This window comes from Tachyglossus aculeatus, chromosome 25 (genome assembly GCF_015852505.1).
Source record: "Tachyglossus aculeatus isolate mTacAcu1 chromosome 25, mTacAcu1.pri, whole genome shotgun sequence".
Taxonomy (NCBI): domain Eukaryota; kingdom Metazoa; phylum Chordata; class Mammalia; order Monotremata; family Tachyglossidae; genus Tachyglossus; species Tachyglossus aculeatus.
Window position 1 is genome coordinate 18,858,836 of NC_052090.1, and position 13,236 is coordinate 18,872,071.

Below are 13,236 nucleotides of genomic sequence, written 5' to 3' on the forward strand. Positions count from 1 at the left end.
TCACTACTGGCATAATTCAGGCTCCCTGCATCGTTGCAGAATATAATGGGTTTTTTTTTTCCCCCCTGTCATCCTTGGACCATTGTTCTGTGCAACTTCCCATTTGTTTCTCCTGTTTCTGTGAATGAATGTTCTATAAATGCTATAGTTGTGTGCTAGGCCCTGTGCTAAACCCTGGGGTAAATGCAAGATAAACAGCACAGACCTGAACTCTGCCCCCACAGGTGGGGAAGCTGCCTCGAAAACAGTGACTAATTACAGGCAGTAGGAGTATTTAAACATTCAACAGTAGGAATGAGAAGCCTGAGTAAAAGTCCAGTCAGTCCTGGGCAGAAGAACCAGCCAGAGCGGTGTGTTGTTTGTGGTGAGACATCTTTCCTGTTGACTGGGGTGTAGTGAATTGCCAATTGCACAGGAGCCCTTCTGGCACATAGACAAGTTCCATCTTAAAGCCTAATAATAATATTTGGGATGTTTATTAAGTACTTACTATGTGTCAGACACTGTACTAAGCACTGGGGTGGATATAAGTAAACAGGTTGGACACAGTTCCGGTCCTATGTGGGGCTCACAGTCTCAATCCCCATTTTATGGATGGGTCACTGAGGCACAGGTAAGTGAAGTGACTTGCCCAAGGTCACACAGCACACAAGTGGTGGAGCCGGGATTAGAACCCACGACCTTCTGACTCCAGCCACAGTGCTGCCTGTACCTTAGCCAAGCTTGATGTCAACTTGCCCACCTGGATGACAGCTCCCAATCCAGTGCCCCCAAGTCTCACTCCTCGGCTGAGGAGCTTCAGAGCAATCGCCAGCATCCAGGCAGACTGGCAACGTGCTTCATGAGTACCTCCCAGGCAGCAGCTCTCTATCAAGGTGGATTACTGAACCAATCAAAGCCCCGACTAGAGGAAGGATAAACTCCCAGGCAATAACAAATCAAGATAGAACACAACAGAAACTGTCATTCAACAGCCCCACTCTGATGCATCGAGAACAAGGCAGCCAAGTTTCTGTCACTAAAAACCTTAGATTTGGGGGAATTTTCTTTTTTTTCTTCAAATGGTCGATTTTATTTTTTTGGCCTTCCCTAGACTCAATCTCTCTAAGAGTCCCCTTCCTCAACCTGAAGAGAAAGAATCCACTATATCCTAATGCCCAATATTTGATTAGGATTGAGCTCTAGGGGCTTTTGTCTTTTTTAGAAAAAAAAAATCAGTTTTATGGTTTCATGTTGTAGACTTGTTTTGCAACGTTCTGTTCCTTGCCTCGGGACTTCAGTGAAACGAAATTACGGTTTCAGTGAGTAACATCCTGTTTTATTCTGTAATATATATACACTGTGTCTAGATATTGTTTTCATGAATTAGTAGCCGTCCAAACAAAGTTTGTGGAGCATCTGTGATCATCTAAAATAAGGAGTGGGGCAATGGGGTGTAAGAAAGGGTAAATTCTACAACCAGAGTTTACCACACAAGTTAGGTATGGAAGGGACGTCACTTGGTCCAACCCCCTGCCTTCTGGCAGGCTTTCCCTTAAACCTTGCAGAAAGCTAGCTCCTCACACTTTCCTTCAAAAACTCTCCAGCACCCGAGTCCACCTCCAGTTCTCACCCTAAAAGAAACAGAGGGTCCTTTTTGTATCAAAAAATTTACTCCCTACCAAAACATTGAGAAGTTTCTAAGTTCTGTACTGGCTCTGTGCTTAATGCATTTGCTAGGTACCAGTTTTCTCAAAGCCAACATACTATGCAACTCCAATCTCAAAATCAATATCTAACTGGTGATTTCCTCCCCCCCACCCTAAAATAAAGAGCTGAAAAAGAGATCTATGTTTACAGAACTGGAAATTGAATCTCTTGGTTAATTCGTTGCAAACTCATTGGATTATACAGTGGCTAGCCACGATGCTACCTGTTGATAGATTTTGGTATGTAAATGGCCAAACCACCTTCAGGAGTCCAGAGAGCTCTCAACCTGTCCTTCTAGATCTCTGATCTAACAGTGAAAAGATGCAGAGAGCTCTCAGTTAGGGACAATTGGAGTGGTGAGGTTTCGTGATAAGGACTCAACTTTCCTAGGAAATACACTAAGAGCCTTATTCAAGCAAAGGTCATTGAATAGTTGTAGAATGGTAATAGCTTTGGTAACTCCTGATTGAGGTCACTGGATTCAGACCTCTGACCTAAAGCCAAAAGGCTCAGATACTACTGTCCCCTCTGCAAGTCACCCATCCTCATTCGTTTGAACTGTTCTTCAGAATTCTATACAAAAAGAAGAGATCAAAAGTTCAGAAAAATTCAATGAAACCAGAAACCCTCTTGAAATTTTAGTTAGGAGACTAAGCTGCTGAGGTGTCTGCATTGTGGGCATTGTATCACTGGCCTAGAAAAGACAAGGAGGCAAACAAATACCTCTGTCAGCTGGTTGGTGAACAATAAATTCCCATATTGGGGAGCCACACTGAATGATTACTATTCCCTCCCATTGTAATCCACTGAAACTGTGTTTCCAAGAGCCGAGACTCTCTATACTGGAGGGCATATATAGTGATCGGTTCCTAATGCTATAAAGACATCAGAAACAAATGGAGCATTCTTGGACCAATTAGATTAGCTGGAGCTCTTTCTACATGTGATTGGAGATGATCTAATTGGCCTGTGGCAGTAAGTCAGTTATCTTGAGTGTTTGGATATAATGCATGTATGTTTACAATAACAAAATACATTAGAAACGTTTTGATTTGCTCATCTTTCTCCTTAAGAAGATGCTGCAACGTAAAGCTAGCACAATGCTCACCAAGACAGGCTGGGCCACTGGGATTGCATAGATTAGCCCCCAAGGAAGTGCCTCTCAAACCACCTGAACTCCCCCCTCCCATGATGGAGTTCTAGTATCAGGCATGAATGCTATTCTAAAAGTCCTTGATTTTGGTTCCCCATTGGTCAACAAGAACCTCCCCTCCCCAACCCCCAGACAACCACTGCCCTAAGGGGAGAGTTTCACTGAGAATTAAAACCATTTTTACCAGGCCTCATCCCAGGGCTAAAACCAAGAGGTCAGAGGGAGTAGAGAAAAATCAGAGGATGCTGGATAATGTACTATGACCAAATCCTGGTCATTCATTCATTCATTCATTCGATTGTATTTATTGAGCACTAACTGTGTGCAGAGCACTGTACTAAGCACTTGGGAAGTACACGTTGGCAACATAATAATAATATGGTCATTATTATACGTTGGTTGTAATAATACTAATAACAGCAATAATAATAATAATTGTGGTATTTTTAAGAGCTTACTATGTGCCAAGCACCATATTAACCACTGGGGTTCGTACAAGATAATCAGGTCAGAGATAGTCAGTGGCTCTCACTCTAGGGAGGCGGGAGAATAGGCCTTTCACTCCCATTTTTCAGAGAAGAAAACTGAAGAACAGAGAAGTTAAATGACTTGCCCAAAGTCATACATCAGGCAGTGGGCAGTGACTGTATTGGTTATATTATACTCTCCCAAGCGCTATCACGAGGTTCTGTAAAAAGTAAGCAACCAATATATATGATTGTTTGATTGACTGGTGGAGTCGAGGGTAAGACCCAGCTCTTTTGGCTCCCAGGCCCATGCTCTATCCATTAGGCCACTCTGCTGAGCAGCCTTTCGGTCTGTTCCTTCAAGACTCAATACCATTGCTAAGTCAAAACGAACCTCCAGTTCAGCTGGAGGTGGCAGATGCTACCACCAAACTCCTCGTATCATTATTTATATTAATGTCTGTCTTCCCCTCTAGAGTGTAAGCTCTTTGTGGGCAGGGAACAGCTCTACCAACTCTGTTGTATTGTACTCTCCCAAGTGCTTAGTACAGAGCTCTGCACTGTGAAGAGAGCAGAGCAGAACAGAGCAGAGAAGCAGTGTGGCTCAGTGGAAAGAGCATGGGCTTTGGAGTCAGAGGTCATGGGTTCAAATCCCAGCTCTGCCAATTGTCAGCTGCGTGACTTTGGGCAAGTCACTTAACTTCTCTGTGCCTCAGTTACGTCATCTGTAAAATGGAGATTAAGACTGTGAGCGCCCCCCACCCCGGGGCAACCTGATCACCTTGTAACCTCCCCAGTGCTTAGAACAGTGCTTTGCACACAGTAAGTGCTTACTAAATGCCATCATTATTATTACTATTATTAGAAGACTGTGAGCCTGTTGTTGGGTAGGGACCGTCTCTATATGTTACCGACTTGTACTTGCCAAGTGCTTAGTACAGTGCTCTGTACACAGTAAGCACTCAATAAATACGATTGAATGAATGAATGAATGAGCTCGATAAATGCCATTAATTGATTGATTGATAATGACATTCGCTCCGCTCTGGGCTCTGTTCAGCAAAAGCAGGCTCTAATAATAATAATAATTGTGGTATTTGTTAAGCATTTACTAATGTGCCAGGCAATGTACTAATCCCTGAGGTAGACAGAAGATGGTCAGGTTGGACACAGTCCCTGTTCCACGTAGGGCTCACAGCCTTAATCCCCATTTTACAAATGAGATAACTGAGGTACATAGAAGTGAAGTGACTTGCCCATGGTCACACATCAGTCAAGTGGTGGAGCTGTGATTAGAACCCAGGTCCTTCTGGCTTCCATGCCCAGGCTGCTCAGCACTCAGGTATTAACTCAAGGTCTTCCATCTCAGCTGCCCTGAAAAGCAGCACGGTGTGTCAGTAATCACTTTGTCAAAGCCTCCACTGGGAAGGTGAACTCATTCAGCTTTAAGTAAGAGGGAACGAAAAGAGATATGGTAGTGACACACGGCGAACTGGCTGTGAAGGGGAGATTCATCACTCACTGGAGCACTTGGCAAATTCTTGGGGCTCAGGATATTTGTTCTTCTTTGAAAATGAATGCTGGACATGTATTCTTGACCTCTGAACCCTGTATTATTTGAGATGAAAATCAAACACTGCGGTGCAATTAGCAAAGATGCTGAATTTGACCCATTGGGGCTTGGATTTAGGAAACAGTGCCCTCAGGATGAGGGATGATAATAATAGCTATTACATGTGTTAAGTACTTGCTGAGTGCCAGACACTGTGCTATGCACTGGGTGAATGCAATATAAGCAAATTGGACACAGTCCCTAGGACTTGCAGGCTAAAGGGGAAGGAGAACAGGTGTTTAATACCATTTTACAAACGAGAACACTGAGGCACAGAAAAGTTAAGTGACTTGTCCAAGGTCACACAGCAGGCAAAGGGAACATCCCAAGGAATTTAATATCCAGGAGGCAACTCAGTAAATGTCATTACTCCTACAAGATAGTGAACAATAGGCTCACGCAGCAGATCTATTGTCTCCTCTTGGGCAGTTCTGCAGGGTTAGGATTCTGCTATTTAGCGCTACGTCCAAAAGCAAGACTTAGCACCCTTGTATTGGCTCCTGGGGGTGTACGTATGTCAGCTTGTCGTGGTCTAAACCCCATAAGAGTAACAACGTCATGTCATTTTGTAAAGCACAAACAGGTCCTTGAAGCTACAGGAATGTTAATAGTGCCAGTGTCTATGAAACAATCATTTGGTGCTTAGTACAGTGCTCTGCACATAGTAAGCGCTCAATAAATACGATTGATGATGATTTGGCCCGGGAAGGAAGGCTGTTCTGTACTCAAAGAAACTTTCCAAGAGTAGACTCGCAGCCAACTAGTTTCTTGAGCACCGGGGTCTCTATTCACTGCTAGGAAAGGAAATCTGTAAAGGATCAGGAATGTGATAAAAACACCTGGAAAAGTCATCACTGAAAAGATTCACCCTCAGTTTGGACTTCTGACTCTGCCCAGATGGTCTCGTTCATCTCTAACCCCTGGAGATCATGAACTCCAACACTCAATGTTGATGAGAAGCAGCATGGCTTTAGAGGATGGAGCTTGGGCACGGAAGTCATAAGGATTTGGGTTCTAATTCCGGGTCTACCACTTATCTGCTGTATGACTTGGGCAAGGCATTTAACTTCTCTGTAACTCAGTTACCACATCTGTAATATGGAGATCAAGACTGTGAGTCCCAGGTGGGACAAGGACTGTGTCCAACCTGATTAGCTTGTATCTGCTCCAGTACTTAGTACAGTGCCTGGCCCATAGTAAGTCATAGTAGTTAGAGAAGCAGCGTGGGTCAGTGGAAAGAGCACGGGCTTTGGAGTCAGAGGTCATGGGTTCAAATTCCGGCTCTGCCACTTAGCTGTGTGACTTTGGGCAAGTCACTTAACTTCTCTGGGCCTCAGTTACCTCATCTGTAAAATGGGGATTAAGACTGAGGGACAACCTGATCACCTTGTAACCTCCCCAGCACTTGGAACAGTGCTTTGCATATAGTAAGTGCTTAATAAATGCCATTATTATTATTATTATTATTATTATTATTAAGGGTTTAACAACTTATCATAATTATTATTATTACTACTCATAATTATTATCATGACCATAACTTTGGGACCACCACTTTTGAGGGGTATAGGATCCAGGAAGCAGGGACTCAGGGATTACACTTTCCAACATTCACTTTCCAGTGTCCAAATAGAGTGGTTACTTTTGCATCTGCTGCATCCTGAAAATGGGAGGAAAAAGAAAGCCTCTTTTCTTTGTAGAGGAGCAAAATGCTCATTACTAGGGAAGAAAAATGCATCCTTATAATTTCCATTCTCTCTTCTTTGGGAAACAGCCACTGCCTTAGGGAAAGTATTACTGCAGAGTGTGACAGGGCCCTTGGTTTGACCAGTACAAGTTATTTCTCATTTACTTATGATATCTGCCAAGTTCAGCCCAATGCCTCAGAAATGTAGGTGGGTTTTTGTGGGTTTTCTTCTTTTTCTTTCCAAAAAAAATCTCCTATGCTCTTTATTTTATATTAAAAAAATAACTGGCAACCGCTGTGGCTTCATAAGCAAAACTTCAATAACAACTCAGCAGAGGAACAGAGGGAAGAAATATTTTCTAATGAGAAAGATTTCAGGTTCAGTTCTTAAGAAGCTATTTTTTAAAATAGAGGAGAAGAAAGAGTGGTAAGGGAGGTATGAAAAACAGCTAGACTATGTCATTTGAATGTTGATGCTTGGGAGAGTGAGCAGCTGAAAGAGAGGAGGCCCTCCCAGCCCAAAGCACCTCCAGCCTTCTAAGCCTGCCAGACTGGGTTTGGGAAAGGGTTTTAGCAGGCCAGGAGGAGGAGAAAAGCAAAAATTGGGTGCCTGGAAGCACTCTCCTCCTTATGCTTAAATGGTGTCTACCCAGCACTAAATGGAGATTGGACAGTCCGTGTCAGGCACCAGTGTGAACTGGTTTGACTGGAGAGCTGGTTAGAAGCTTTGACTGCCCACACTGCATGGGGTAGCTTGGTCTGTAGGTAATAAACATTGTTGCTCTCCGTTCTGTGATGGCAGCACATGTTTTCTAGCTGTCACTGGTCTCTGCAATTGAAATCTCCCTGTCATGGCCAGCTGTCACCCTGTAAATCAATGAACTTACATCCCCCAGGGAAGGGAATTCTGCCTCCCTCCCCAAAAGGGTGCTTCTCATTGCAGGAGATTCAAGCTAAATTCTTCTCTTTTACTCACCCCTCCAACCCTATGCCTCCCATGCCACACACTCTAGCTTCCACAAAATTTGTACCCCCATGACTCCTCTATCCTCCACCCTCCACAGCAATAGCCCCCCAAAATACCATAACCATGCCATGTGCCTTTGTTTTAAACTCATCCTGCTGTTCTTCTAGGTTCCCCTCTAGCTCATGCTACCCCCAAAACCTTGGGATGGCAAGTATGGGACCAGGGCAGGGAGAGTGGGAGGAAACTATTGCATCTCACTCTGGTCCCAATTCTATACATCTACAGAGAGAGAATATATATGCATATACATATATATATATATATATTATCTCTATATAGATATATATCTATATATAATATACATGCATATATAGAGAGATATAGATATATATACATATATATATACATATGCCCAATGAGTTTGGAGAACTGGAGTAGCAAGGGCTGGAAAGGAACCCTGCCACACAAAGAAGAAGAATTAATTATAATGAAAACTGTGGTACTTAAGTGCTCACTATGTGCCAGGCGCTGAACTAAACACTGGGGTAGATACAAGGTAATCAGATTGGACACAGTCCCTGTTTCACATGGGGCTCACAGTCTTAATCCCTATTTTACAGATGAGGTAACCGAGGCAAGAGAAGTGAAGTGACTTGCTCAAGGTCACACAGCAGATGAGTGGTGGAGCTGGGGTTAGAATCCAGGTCCTTCTCATTCCCTGGCCTAGGCTCTATCCGCTAGGCCACACTGCTTCCAAGAAGGCAAGGCTGCTGGCGCAAAGGGTGGATTTGGGATTTTGCAGGTACCTAAAGGCAGTATGGAGTTTCAGGGGTGCCAGTGGGGGTCACTACAAATTGCAGTCCATTCAGGAGCCTCGCTGGCCGAAAAGACTCAGCGCAGTGCTGAATGGGCATTGCATTATGGAATCCCAGTGACTAGAAGACAGTGAATAGGTGACCACTGTCACCAAACCACCCATCCCCCAGGGAAGGGAATTCTGCCTCCCTCCCCAAAAGGGTGCTTCTCATTGCAGGAGATTCAAGCTAAATGAGAATAATAGTATTTATTAAGTGCTTACTGTGTGCTGGGAGAGAATACCCAGGTGGGAACCAGACACAATCCCTGACCCTCAAGAGATTTGCAATCTGAAAAAATGGGCTTGTACAGTGTGCTATTCACCTCCCAGATGAGACAGTGAAGGAATCAGTCCTAATGGGTCATAGCTTACTGGTTCGCTTTCTCACCCCATATTGTCCCTGTCTTGTTTCACTTAGCTGCATACACCACTGTGACAGTCCCAGGCAGGGACTTCTTCCCTTGCCAGTGTCATCTAAGAATGCTTCTCAGGGACAGGGAATAGGGTGGCTCTCCCTAATGAAACTTGACAGGGAGGGAAATCTCATCTCCTCTTTGCCTATGGGCATGGATGTGGATGCTCCTTCTGGGCTGAGGACTCCTTGAAAGAGCTAGCAGATTTCAAAGTTACCTCGTACATATGATGTCCTTGCCCCAGGACAGGTCTGCAGTGGATACAAATAATAATAATAATAATGACTGTGGTATTTGTTAAGCGCTTAGTATGTGTCAGGCACTGTTCTAAACAGTGGGGTGGATACAAGCAAATTGGTTTGGACACAGTCCCTGTTCCACATGAGACTCACAGTCTAAATCCCCATTTTACAGAGAAGGTAGCAGAGGCACAGAGAAGTTAAGTGACTTGCCCGAGGTCACAGCAGGCACATGGTGGATGGTTATGACATATACCTGTGAAAGTCTAATGGAATGGCAGGGAATGTGACTATCAACTCTGTTGTATTGTCCTCTCCCAAGTGCTTTGTACAGTGCTCTGCACACAGTAAGCAAATGATAAATGCCATTGAATGACTGACTGATTGCATCTTAGTCTTCCCAGAGAAAGAAGGGTCTTGTGAGGGGATTTCCTGCCAAAGAGATTAATGTAGATACTTCCAATAAGGAAATATTTGTTTGGCCTTTGCTAGTAGTAGTAATGGTATTTATTAATAATAGTAATGATAATAATAACAATAATAATAATGATGGCATTTATTAAGTGCTTACTATGTGTAAAGCACTGTTCTAAGTGCTGGGGAGGTTACAAGGTGATCAGGTTGTCCCACGGGGGGCTCACAGTCTTAATCCCCATTTTACAGATGAGGTAATTGAGGTGCAGAGAAGTTAAGTGACTTGCCCGAAGTCACAACAGCTGACAATTGGCAGAGCCGGAATTTGAACCCATGACCTCTGACTCCAAAGCCCGTGCTCTTTCCACTGAGCCATGCTGCTTCCCTTTAATAATTATGGTGTTTGTTAAGCACTTACTATGTGCCAAGCACTCTTCTAGGTACTGGGGTAGACACAAGTTAATCAGGTTGGACACAATCCCTGTCCCAAATGGGGCTCACATTCTTATTCCCATTTTATAGGTAAGGTAACAAGCACAGAGAAGTGAAGTGAGTTTCTCAAGGTCACACAGCAGACATGTGGGAGAGCTAGGATTAGAACCCAGGTCCTTCTGACTCCCAGGCTTCTCTAAGTGCTTGCTATGTGCAGAGCAGCACACGAAAAGCTGGGAAAGACAGTGGGAATTAGACACAGACCTTGTCCCTCAAGGGGCTCACAGTCTACAAACTGCCTAATGGCTAAAGCACAGGCCTGGGACTGACAAGGTCATGGGTTGTAATCCCAGCCCCGCCACTTGTCTGCTGTGTGACTCTGGGCCAGTCACTTAATTTCTCTGGTCCTCCTCAGTTATCTGTAAAATGGGGATTGAGACTCTGAGCCCCATGTGGGACAGGGACCGTGTCGAACCTGATTTGTAAGCATTTAATAAATACCAAGTTATTATTATTATAGGTGGGAGTAGGGGGAGAGGAGATTGAGACAGACACACCGGGGGCAATGAAACACTAAAACAACTTAAAGAACAAGATGGCTAATACCAGTTAAGAGGATGTCAACCAGTTTATTTGTACTAATAACTGCATAACTTACTAATAACTAACATCCTCTGCTGAGAACTTTTTCTTGGATTTGTACTATTTTATGCTGAGACTAGTCCCTCAAGGAATGAGACTGTGGTAATCAAACTCATTTCCCTAGACACCCAAACCAAATTTGAAATGAGAAGTGCAACCGTGAAAGACCATAATCTTGCCACCTGGATCTCTTCACCGATACTCTAACATCATATGAGAAGTTGTAATATGTTGAATGATTACTTCCTCTCCTTTTTTCTCCTTGCTCTATTTTATATGGCATCTTTCTTCATTTTATGGGGTAAAACATATTTTCTGTTTGGAAACAAGTATATTGAAACTCCTTAGGCGGGCAGTATCTGTGCACATTTTTACTAAAGTTAAGATGTTTGTTTTTTCCCTTGTGAAGGAAAAAGAAACGGCAACATTCTACTTGACTGACTAAGATGAAAGCAAGGTCCATAATGATTATAACAGGGAATTTTGTTCTTTATTATATTGTAATCCTATGCTCTGGTGGCTGTAATATCACTAGTTTTAGGTAACATGTAGCCATCTTCAAACTGGGTGAAATTTGCTCAGCTTTTATTGGAAACGCGATGGCATTTCAGCCACAGTTTAATCTTCTACTCAAATTATGTTTCTTGCACACAAAATTGCAGCTCTGAGTTGACTACTAACAGCAGACTGCCTCTGGGTCCTTCCACTGCTATAGATGTATAATTGTTTGTCATCAGAGAGCAGTTTCCTCCAGTTCAGGTAGGTCTTTGCATAGCCAAAGTATTATTTGTATTTATTGAGCGCTTACTATGTGCAGAGCACAATATTATGCACTTGGAAGAGTACAATACAACAAAATTAGCAGACATGTTCCCTGCCCATAACAAGGTTACAGTCTAGAGGGGGAGACAGACTTCAAAATGAATAAATAAGTTACAATATATAATTTAAAGAAATGTACCTAAATGCTGTAGGGCTGGGGGTGGGGTGAATATCAAGTGTCTAGGATAAAAAGAAATCAGTGGATTACTAGAAGTACAGAGAACCCATGCACAATTTCTTCTTTGAACAGTTAGAGTGCTGGATCCAGCATTTTGTTGTTGCAGTCAGATTGATCAACCAATCAGTGGCATTTATTGAGCGTGCAGGGCACTGTACTAAGCACTTGGGAGAGTATAATACAGTAGAGTTGGTAGACATGATCTGGGCCCACAAGGAGCTGACAGTCTACACGGGGGAGACAAGCATTAAAAGAAATTACCAAAAGGGGAAGCAATAGAATATAGAAGGATATGTACATCAGGACTGGGGTATCAAGGGGGATAAGGGCCACAGACCTAACTGCTTAGGCATGCAGAAAGGAGGGCTAAGAGGGAGGGGAAATGAGAGGTTAGTCAGGGAAGATTTCCTGGAGGAGATAGGATTTTAGTAGGGCTTTGAAGAAGGGGAGAGAGGTTGCCTGTCAGTTACCGAGGTTAAACCCTAAAGGAGGTTCTTCCTTCAGTGCGAATTTGTAAAACAAAATGACTCTGTGACTGCTGCACATTATCCTTTTCTTCTGACCTCAAAGCACAGAGGCTGACAGTGCCCAAGATTTCAGAAAGACTAGAGTATTCCTAAATTTGGGGGGCTTTTCTGAGAACCTTCTAACCACTTCCCATCTCCAATGGAAACTGAAACCACTCCCTTTGAGCACCACTATGGGATAGGCATTGCTCTCAGTAGGCACTAACTAGATCCCTGGCATCAGCTTTTCTGCAAATGTCCGGGAATATACTAAGAGTCCTAGTCATCTCTATCTGGTCTTAAAATGCAAATGAAAGGAAGAAAGGTTATGAGCCTAAGGGGGTAGAGGGTGAAAGGGAGAAAAAACATAGCTGGTACCTTAATTTCAGAATCACTCCATTAGGCTTTAGTAAGATTAATAATTGTGGAATTTGTTAAGCACTTACTATGTGCCAGGCACTGTTCTAAGTGCTGGGGTAGATAAAAACTAATCAGGTTGGATGCAGTCCCTGTCCCACAGAGGGCTTGCAGTCTTAATCCTCATTTTATAGATGAGGTAACTAAGGCACAGAGAAGTGGAATGACTTGCCCAAGGTCACACAACAGACAAGTGGCAGAGCTGGGATTAGGACCCAGGTCCTTTTGATGCCCAGGCCCCGATCTACCCACTAGGCTACGTTGCTTCTATAAGTGCTTACTTGTTAAGCACTTACTATGTGCCAAGCACTGTACTAAGTGCTGAGGTAAGCAAGATCCTTACAGGCAGAGAATGACATCTTTTTTTGTTTTGGGCTTTCCTAAATACTTTTAAAAATGGTATTTGTTAAGCCTTTACTAAGCGCTGGGGTAGACACAAGATAATTGGGTTGAACAGAGTACCTCTCCCACACAGGGCTCAAAACCCCATTTTACAGATGAAGTAACTGGGCACAGAGAAGTTAAGTGACTTGCCCAAGGTCATACAGCAGACAAGTGGAAAGTGTCTGTTTATTGTTGTATTTATACCCTCCCAAGCGCTTAGTACAGTATTCTGCACACAGTAAGATCTCAATAAATAGGATAGAATGAAAGTGGCAGAGCTGGGATTAGAACCCAGGTCCTCTGACTCCCTGGGCTCTTTCCACTAGGCCACACTGCTTCTCAAATCAGGAGTCCAAAA